Here is an 8,842-nt window from a genome sequence, read left to right on the forward strand (position 1 = left end):
GAGTCCTCTTCAAGTAAAGAAAAAAAAATGCTGCTTCAGTTCCAGAATTGCCTTTTTGAATAGACTATTTTAAAAAAGATATCAATACCCTTCCCTGAATGAGAATTCAAGAACTCAGTCTTCAGTGCTCTTGTTCTCCTGTCTCAGTGTTCACTGCTGATGGATGACACTTGGGTATGCTGTATGAGTCACACGGGCACGTGCAGTACCCAAACCCATGACACGAGGAGGTAAGATACACATTGCTTACAGTTTGGAATCCAGCAGCTACTCATGTAACCTCATATTAAAGGTAGGATCTATTATATCTCTCTATTTATCCAACACTGAGTAGCAAATTGTAATTAGAATTTGGTTTCACAAAGATGACACCTGAGAAGCCATCACCCCAGTTGCCTGTGACCCCCTCTATTTGTCTGCCCTTTGTCACACCCTCATCTCCGAGTCCTTGTCAGATTCAGACACATTTTCTCTGCAACAGAGAAATCTCACACCTTCTCTTTTCCCTCTATAGATAGTAGCTTAATGTTCTGTAGTGCACATTTGATAGCTTTCTTTCTGATTCTTTTGATTCAGGCTCTGCCCTGATCATGGCATAGCAAGCCTCTGCAATCTGCCTCAAATTTTTAAAAGTTATAAGCATCTCTAACAATATCCTGTCGGATCTAAAAAGTAAGGCCTTGCACATCTCAGCTTTTCCTGACTATATTGCCCATTTTTTATTACCAGGAAAACTTTTATTCTAACTGAGATTTTTACTACAAACAATTTGTTGCAGAATAATTATGTTCCAAATTAGTCTAAATTCAAATAGAAATTTATTTTTATCTGAAAGACTGAAAATATTGTTTAAATCTTTTTTGAACAGGGCAGTTTTCAAAGAAGGTAAAATTTTAAATAATAAAGAGAGAAATAAAGAGAAAAAACCTGCTGTTATTTATGTCAACATAAGTTACAGTAAGGCTGAAGAGTCCTATGGGTTTTTACAGTTAAAACTGAAAGCAGAATTTGGCCACCATGGTTGTCATCATCACAAAATAGGGGAGTTCTGCTTAGGAACCGAAACACCTGACAGTATCCTGTTCCCTCAGTGCTATTAGCTTTGAGTACAATACTTTCTGTTACCTTTCCTAAATTTAGGCTGTCAGTCTGGGAGAATTTTAGATTCTCCCTGTATGTTCACTATAAATCAGGAGTCTTTTTCAACCGACCTAAATAAGGTGAAGCTCTAATGCCAAATTACTTGCTGTCTAAAGACAAAAATACACTGATTAAATCTTCAGGATATAAAAAGGATGTTAAGAAGCTTGTGAATTCAATTGTGGTATTTCCAGGAAGCTTAGTCCTCTATAAATATGGCTTTTTTTTATTATTATTATTGAAATCTGCACTTTGAAAAGGCAGCTGGAAAAGCGCCGTTACTAAAATGAAGAATCAATTCAGAACCTAGTTGATCACATCAAGTGCAAAATCTAATCCCCTTCCCTCTTTGAATATAATGTCAGTTTGCCAGTATGTCTTTCAGAGCTAGGATTATAGAACTTTTCTGAACTCTTCATCAAAGAACATTTTAATTGCATTTATTTTAAATATTCTGTACTGATTTTCCACAAATACACTTATCAATGACATATCCTTAAGGACTTGTATGGCAAGTTAATTTTCACTCCAAATATAACAAAGGAGAAGGTGTAGAAATGCAAGCACAAACACTGACGGCAGCTGCATCTTGAAATCAGCAGAGGCATACTCTGATATTTTCTCACTCCATCTACACTACTTCTATCTTAATCCTTTTTACCTCAATAGCATGAAGAGCACAATAGGTCAGATTTTCTACCCTCCAGGTATATAAGAAGCTTTTCCCATTTGGGTTAATCCAAAACCACATGACAAAAGCATCATTTTGCCATGCTGAGGAGAAGGCATGGTATTGCATGTCAGCAGTAGGAAATCCTCTTTCCCAAACTGTAGGTTGAACCCTCCCCTGGGAGTGTGTACACCCTGTAACCAGAGCATGCCTGCATGAATGCAGGCAGCCTTGAACTAAATTTAAGGTACCTGTAAGCTGCTCTGCCGAAGGAGATGATGTGAACATCCCCAACCCTAGGCAGGGGGCTGCTAGCAGGTACTTGCTGTGCTTCTTAGCTGGTTTTGACAGCCTGTACTCAATTCTGCTGCAGGGACATCATTAGCTTGATGGATGTTTACCCCGGTCAGCTCTGACAGCAGCAGTGAGCAAGGTGAGACAGCCAGGCTTTCAGTCTCGGCTCTGCAGGCCCACGGGGGACATACGGTGCTCGCTTCAGCAGTGAGCTTGTGCAGAAACCACAGAAAGGGTTCTTCACTACTGCCTGTATTCCAGCTCAACAGATTAGGTTTCAACAAAGTGCATTTCCCTCTTCTGTCATCACACCTAATCGTGGCAACAGATTTCCCACATTTTCTAATATGAGGGAAAAGTGTCCAGTTGAACACCACAGGTCGTGTCTTGCCTGTCAGTTTCTACTGTGGGAGGACAGCTGTGGTGCTTGACTGTGGCTGTGAACTATATCTTCTCCCAGATCTCTCTTCTACCTCTCTTTTCCCTCATGAGCTAGAATTACTGTGTTAAGAAACAGTGAAATGATCAATCCCTGTTCACCCTGTCCATGCCACTTGTGGCTAATAAATGAGCTCAAGCAGAGCAAAAGTATATCCATCCAAAAAGGTGAATATCCATGATTTGGTGAAAGGCTAATTTTATTCCATCCAGGAGCCTTACTTAAGCTGCGCACATTGGTTCTTTGACCCTGAAGAAGAAAGGGTAAAATTGATGCTAGCAATGACCATGAGAAGAACTAGAGAAACACCATGTTCTTCCTCAACCACACAGACTTCATTGCAGTGACAATGCTATGAGAGACACTAGCTGCCATGAAATAAAGACAACTGATATTTGTTTAAGTGTGGAATAAAAGTGGTCACATATACAGTGGTCTGGTTCCTTCAAAAAATCGTAGTTCACAGTGGAGCACTAAAGGATCTGCTTCAATTCCTGCTCCAGCCATCCCAAACATGAGTGGCTGAGCTAAGCAGGTGAGGGTTTTGCTGTCTCTGATACCTCTAAACCACTCCTTGCTGCCAGAAACACTAGGAGGTTGCAGCTACCTTCTCTATCTCTGCCGTGTTCCTCCCTCAGCTGGGTGTTGCAAGGAGTAGCATTTTGGTAAGCACTCAAAAAGCCCAGAAACAGTACAGCCAACACATTTAGTGCTCTGTCATGAATTGTTTCCTGCCTGACACCTGCTGCTCTCTCACAAGCAGAATTTGAACTGCTCTGTTGCTGATGGGGATTGTGGGGGCTCTGAGTTTCATGTAGGAGGATGGTTCTTTGTCTCCTTTGGTGGAGCCTCACAAGGTGATGTCCATGGAGGGGTGAGCTTAGGAGTGTGGGTAGACCCAAAAGTGGACAAGAGAACCAGGAGGTAACTGGGGTAAGGCTTTGAAAAATGGGGGCAGAACATAGAAGGGAAAGATTTCTGCAAGGGTACATATGAACTCATTAAATGGTTTATATGTAAGCCATTGCTCATGGAGCTGCACAGTGTTTGGCAGCTGTATTTGCTGTTGATATCTGTTGATTCATGAGCAAGGCACAGCTTTCTGGGAAGAGACTCTTTTAGTTTCCCGTTGCCTGGCCCCTGACCTGGTCTGTCAGCAAAGGTGAAGTTCTTTTGGTGTGCTGTGGTCTGTGCACCATGAACTGGGCTATTGTGCACCCTTATCTCCTGGAGCAGCAGGATGTGTGATGGCCCTGCTCCCCTCTGGAAAAGCATGCTGAGGCCTGTGATTGCATTATCCATGGAAAAATACAACCTGGACCAATACAGATAGGCTGTGGCTCTGCTGTAGGACCTGATCCTTTCCAAAGGATGAGGTGTCAAGCCAAGGCCATGCTAAGGCCTTAGGGTAACAGATTAACAGGGCTTCAACTTGACACTGCTGCAATGACGTGGAGAGAGAAAACTGCACAGAGCAGCTCAGGGGGAAGAAAAGTGGATGCAACATTGCTGCAGGGAAACAAGGGGGGAGCTGTGAGAAGCCTCAGATCGCCGCAGTTGAAGGCCAGTTTTGGTGCTCCCTTTGGGATACTCCTATCTCCAGATATGTTTACAACCAGTTTAATAACTGTTGCTGCCACCCTTGGCTCTGATGAGGATGTTGTATAACTTATCACAACAAATTTGATATTAGTCAGCTATGATTCCACTCACAATGGAGATGTGACAACCACTTGCTGAGCTCAGCTCCAACTCCCAAGGAAGAGACAAGGTAGCTGAGAGCACAGCGCTGCAGCAAAATCAGTGCCCGACCTGAGTGTGTCCCTCAGGAGTTAAACTGTTGCTGTGACCCCAGACCAGGTCCCCAAATGGCTGCAGTGAGGAGGCAGCAGAAGTGCCACAGGTAGGGGTATCAGCCAGCCTACTGCAAATTGTTACAGACTCCGGATAACCACAGGGCTAGTCTCAAGTCTGGGTTAATGTATCTTGACATAAGGTATCCTCTCTGGTCTTTATTTACTGAGCTGGCTAAGGAGGAGCACAGAAACAAATTTTAAATCCTTATTTTAATTTATACTACTGTTAATGAGTATTCCCCTTTTTAGCTGGAGTCTCAGCACTTTGAAATAACTGCTCAGTGCACTTATTTTGGTATGATCTAACTTTTCTAAGCTATCCTTTATGGTGTGAACAAACTAGTACAAAACTAGTACAAAGTTAAAGTACTGGGGTTTTGTTGGTTGGTTGAGGGGTCTTTGTTTTTTGTGCCTTTTTTTTTTTTTGTGTGTGTGGTTTTTTTTTTTTTTTTTTTTTTTTTTTTTTTTTTTTTGTGGTTTGTTTTCATTTGCTTTGTTTTTTTTTTTTTTTTTTTTTCCTAGAAAAATTATCAGCTACCAAAACAGAAATTTGTGTGAGATGGTTGTCAAAAGTAGTTTGGTACAGCTATTCTGGAATGATTAGCTGGTCAAACACATCACATTGTTAAGTGCTAAGTGAAGTTCTAAGTGCCAAGTGAAGTTCTTGAAGTGAAATTAGCTTGTTCTTTCCTGTAGTATTCTTTGAAAAATATAGTGCTGGTGACCTCTAGTGGAGTAAAAATAGACCTGTTTTTTCTTTTAAGTTTGTTCAAAAAAATCCCCATTAAAAGCAGTGGATTTTCTCCCCTCCAAACTGTATTAAACTGAAACCCATAAAACAGAAGCTTATTTTTCTTGCCTATGTTCAAGAAGATGAAAGCAACCATACAAAACCTGCTTCTGTGAGCTCACCGTTCTGATGGATTTATGAAATGCAAAGATTATGTGATATGATGCTGATAAAGAAGGCACATGACATTGGTGTAATGCATTTAGGTGTGGATTTTGAGAAAAGGCGAAGAATCTGTAATGGATAATTCCCTCCAAACCTCTTATGAATTCTGTGTCAGCTCTCCTGTTGTTCTTTTGCCACCAGAGGGTGAAGAATATAAAAGGCAATTGGCTTCTTAAAAGTAGACCCTCAGTGGACACCCAATGAGCTTGACAGTTAGTCTTTGTACCAAGAATGCTTTCCTCTTCCTAAAAAAACCCTAATTTATGTTAAATCAGGAGTTAGGGCATGTACAGGCTTGCTAGAGCTTAAAAGCTGAAGTCTCTGAAGGTGCTATCTTCAGGGATTATGTCATGTCCTTTCTTCCCAGCTCTTGATGCCCAAGAAGCTGCACCTTGCCCTTCACTCTCCTCAGGAAGAGAGAGTTTTTCCCATCCAGCCACTCCAGGGAGTTTTGAACGGAACAGCATGAAGAAAATTGCCCCATGGTGGAGGTAGATGAAAGTAGAGCTCCAACCTCTGCCTGTTTGGCACCTGATTCTAGGGAAGTCGCTTACACCAGACTTTCCAGGTCAGTTTGTTCATTGGTAGATGCCTTGTTTCTTAAATGCACGGAAAATAATTGCAGCAGGGACATTACAATTATTTATTAGTAATTCTTAATAAATATGAAGAATTATTAACAAATAATTGTCAAGTTGAAGAAAAATCTGTGGTCGTTTCCACAGTGGTCTCTCTTGGGTTTACTTCTTTTCTCTTGGCTCCCCTTCCACCACTCATGTCATCAGCAGATGTGTGCATTAACTTTGGGGGGGAGACCACAAACAACACCCAGCTGGGAGGGGAGCTCCACTGACAAATTAGTATAGAGAGTTGTAAAAGTGTGACTAATAAGTCAGACCACAAAATTATACATTTAAGTAAGAGTAATTTACTACAGAATTATGAAAGGGGATGTAGCAGGCTGGCTAATAGTTCTTCAGAAAGGGAATTGAGGTTGTAGCATACCCCATCTTATTAATGAGCAATAATGTTGACACTGTTGGGCAGAAATGTGAGGATCATGTCTGTGATATATAAGCAGAAAAACTAACGTGTAAGAGTCATGAAGAAACTTTTCTGCCTTACTCAGCAGCCCTGAGGCATCCACTGGTGCTTCATGTCCCATTCTGAGCAACATTCCCCAAAGAGGGTGTCATTCAGTGAGGAGTCTTGTCAAAGTCAGCAGCAGATATCCAGAGTCTTCAACCAGCAAATACCCAGTTCTTCATGTCCCCTGGGAACAGAGCAAGGAAAGATGGACTAGCACTTGTACAGAGGGTCTAAGATAAACATGAGTCTAACAACGAGCATAATTAGGCAGTGGAAGAGACCTGCCTCAGAAGACAGTGAAATCTCTGTGTTTAGGCATTTTAAAAGAGCAGGTTAGACTGGAAAAAGTTAGCACTAAAGATAACCAGCAAAGACTGAGATAGCTGACCTTTTGTTAGGGCAGGAAGATGGACTATATGGCCTACAGGGGACGCTGTCAGACTTATTTTTCCCCTTGGCATGATCTGAAATGCTTAAGCTTTATTTTCATCTGTGTTCCAGACTCCCAAGTGTGAACAAAGTGAACGGTAACTGCCTTTATATGTTTTAAGGCTTGGTTAATACTAAATCACAAGGACAGAGTCTAGGTTTCCCAGGCTGGGTGTCCAAATATAAAGGATTTTTTGGGCTTTAAAATGACACATCTTGGTTCCTGAACTCCAATGCAGAGTTAATGCTATCCATTCATCTTTTTGTCATGTTGTGAAGGTGGATTAATTCAGTCTTATGAAATTTTTATCTGTACCATATAGCATTTTATGGGGAAACTGTTAACTATATTTCCATGACAGATTATCTCCATTTCCAAGGTTAATACCACAGGCTGGAAAAAACAAACACCATAATGCTCACTATCACTGTAGGTTATAAAGGAAGCAGCAATGGCTGTGGTTTTGCAGATTGGGTTCTGATGTACCACAGACCTCTACAATATTATTAGCTAATAATTATCTTCTTTGTGTACTGAACAAGGTGAGGGGGTGTGAAAACAACCATATGCAGTAGAGATTTTAAACAATCTGTGGTGCATGTGCACAAAAGTGCAGAGTACCAGAGGCACGAATACCCTCTGCTTGTGGGATTTACCAGCTTGCACACAGCTGCCTTTTGTTATAGTGTTTTCAGGTGCCCCATGCATGAAATCAACCTGTACTCAAACATGAAGAAAAAATTAATAGGATCCTGAGATTGGCTCAGCTGGTCAGAGTATGGTGTTAATGACACCAAAGTGATGGGTTGGATTCCCATACCAGCCATTTACTTTAGAGTTGGACTTGATGATCCTTGTGGGCTCCTTTTAACTCATAATATCTGTAATTATCTGTGATATGACTCATTGAGAAAAACCTGTATTGTATTCAAGAAGAAGCTGTTTGGTTCCTCTCCCTGCCCAGTTAAGCAGGGAGGCACAACACAAACTGTTGCTGAGATAGTTGTGAGTTGCTCCCTAGATTCCCCTTTCCCAGAGTGGCACAGGCAGGAGCCCCATCTACAAGGAGCCAAGCGGCCCCTGGCCTGTTGGGCTGCCCAGAAATCTCTTCTGTCCAAACTCACAGCAACCTACAGAGATCAAACCTCAATTTGACCTGGCAGTCACTTGGAAATGAAGCTGGAGGAATGGAATGATGTGGGAAGTCTCTGAAAGCTGTGTGAAAGCAGACTTGCCTAATCTGAGAGCAGCCTGTGCAGCTCCAGCAGGCTGCAGGGTCCATGCAGGACATGCAAACCCATCTGTTGGCTGCAAGCACTTGGCCAGCTGCAGTTACCATGCAGAGCAATAACGCTTCTGCTTTTTCTCCAAAATGTTCCTTCCAAATCCCATTTGCTCCATGACACTCATTATCTCTGAGGAACCAGGATCCAATAAAGAGGTGAAGACTTTGATAAGTTCCTCTGCTCCTGCCCCGACCTCCCAACACCTGCAAAAAGACATAGGCAAATAGTGAAGGGGAATTCCACTGCAGCTGTGTTGCCCAGCCCTCTCTGCTCTAGCTTGCCACTGGCACAGGTGTTTCCCTTGGCAGGGAGGATTTCAGGTGAATGAAGCATTTGAAGGGTGTGCTCAGGCCCTCCCTTTTAAGTGGCAAACTGAAAACTTGCCTTTTAGGGGTGTTGTGGTTTAACCCCAGACAATAATTGTGTACCATGCAGCCTCCCATTCACTCCTCTAGCTTGTCCCAGTGTGATGAAGACAAGAATAAGGGAAAAAAGTAAAACTGGTGGGTTGAAATATGAGTAGTCTAATGACTAAACAAAGTAAATAATAATAATCATCATCATCAGATGAGAGAGGAAAAGGTAAAACCGAAAAAGTCCCACGTGATGCACAATACTACTGCTCTCCTCCCACTGACTGATGCCCAGCCCATTCCTGAGAGCAATCAGTGCCTCCCAGCCAC

The sequence above is a fragment of the Ammospiza caudacuta genome, chromosome 3, assembly GCF_027887145.1.
Source record: "Ammospiza caudacuta isolate bAmmCau1 chromosome 3, bAmmCau1.pri, whole genome shotgun sequence".
NCBI lineage: Eukaryota > Metazoa > Chordata > Aves > Passeriformes > Passerellidae > Ammospiza > Ammospiza caudacuta.